Below are 1,826 nucleotides of genomic sequence, written 5' to 3'. Positions count from 1 at the left end.
AGCCCGCCAAAACAACAATGATGGCTGCAACCAAAAAATAGCTGGGCATTGTGGCAGGCGCCTGTAGTCCCAGCTACTTGGAAGGCAGAGGCAGGAGACTCGCTTGAGCCCAGGAGTTGGAGGTTGCTGTGAGCTGTGATGCCACCGCACTCTACCCAGGGGGATAGCTTGAGGTTCTGTCTCAAAAAGAAAGATGGAGACTTTACGTCCTTCATGTTCACATGGATGGAGCTGTAAAATGTTCTTCTTAGCAAAGTATCACAAGAGTGGAAGAAAAAGTATCCAGTGTATACACTCCTATTATGCAATTAATTTATACCTTTTATATGAAAGCTATAACCAAATAGCCTAAGAATATGGGGAAGGGGGAGGGAGAAGGGAGGGGGGAATGGGTGGAGGGAGGGGGATTGGAGGGATCACATCTGAGGTTTATCTTACACGGGTACAAGTGAATCTTTCTAAGAGTAGAATATGAACATTTTAACACAATAACTAAGAAAATGACATGAAGGCTATGTTAACCAGTTTGATGGAACTGTTTCAAATTGTATGTGAAAACACCACACTGTACCCCAGAAGTACATTAATATACATAGTTAACATTCAATAAAAAAAAAAAACTGATTATGAGAGGCAGACTTTCATAATTAGTGAAATAACAATGAAAAAAAAGATATTTGCATGTTACAAATCTCACAAAGCCTTGGTAACTAGGATCTACAGAGAACTCAAATTAACCAACAAAAATAGAACAATCCCATCTATCACTGGGCAAGAGACATGAACAGAACCTTCTCTGAGGAAGACAGATGAATGACTAATGAACATAAGAAGAAATGCTCATGGTCTCAAATCATCAGAGAAATGCAAATCAAAACCACCGAGATATCACTCAACCCCAGTGAGAACAGCCCATATCACGAAGTCCCAAAGTTGCAGATGCTGGCATGGATGTGGAGAGACGGGAACACTTTCACATAGTTGGTGGGACTGCAAACTAATATAGCCTCTATGGAAAGAAGTATGGAGAATCCTCAAATAACTCAAAGTAGACACCCCAATTGATCCTGTAATCCCCTTACTAGGCACCAACCTAGAAGAAAAAAATCGTACTATCATAAAAACATCTGCACTAGATTGTTTACTGCAGCTCAATTTACAATTGCAAAGATGTGGAAACAACCTAAATGCCCAACCCAGGAATGGTTTAACAAACTGTGGTATATGTATACATGGGATACTATTTAGCCCTAAGATGGAGCCTTTACATCTTTTGTATTACCCTGGACGGAGTTGAAATACATTCTCCACAGTAAAGCATCAGAAGAATGGAAAACCAAATATCCAACATACTCAATACTAAAATGAAGCCAGCAGACAATCTAACATGCCCACAGAAGAGAAAAATTCAATTCAATTCAAGTTGGGGGGGAGAGGGAATGGGGGACAGAAGGACAGAGGGGAGGAGATTAGTGTGTACCCACTTAATGGGCACAATTTAAAGGCATATGGCACACCTTTTGGATACAGGACACAACTATAAGAGGGACTCCATCTAACAAATATGGTAACCTAGTTGTTTGTACCCTCATGTTAGCCTGAAATTTAAAGAAAAGTTTATAATTCAATCGTTGATTTTTCTTTTTACCTCCCAGAATTGCTACTGGAACTCTTTGAACCAACTTTTGAACCTTATACGCACTCAGTAAAGAGTCAGCATTCTGGCTCAGCGCCTGTGGCTCAACCGGCTAAGGCGCCAGCCACGTACACCTAAGGTGGCGGGTTCGAATCCCTAGCCCGGACCCGCCAAAACAACAATGACGGCT

At 41.3% G+C, this 1,826-nt stretch overlaps 1 protein-coding gene across 4 annotated transcripts in view; it reads right to left on the bottom strand.

Annotated features, from left to right (window-relative positions):
• The window catches only part of KDM1B (lysine demethylase 1B), a 70,296-nt gene that overhangs the window by 29,117 nt on the left and 39,353 nt on the right, over nucleotides 1–1,826 (bottom strand). The gene's annotated exons all lie outside the window — the stretch shown is intronic.

Source organism: Otolemur garnettii, unplaced genomic scaffold (assembly GCF_000181295.1).
Source record: "Otolemur garnettii isolate 467f Iridium unplaced genomic scaffold, OtoGar3 scaffold00026, whole genome shotgun sequence".
Lineage (NCBI taxonomy): Eukaryota > Metazoa > Chordata > Mammalia > Primates > Galagidae > Otolemur > Otolemur garnettii.
Note: the sequence above shows the minus strand (reverse complement) of the source record. Positions and strands in the feature narration are given on the sequence as shown.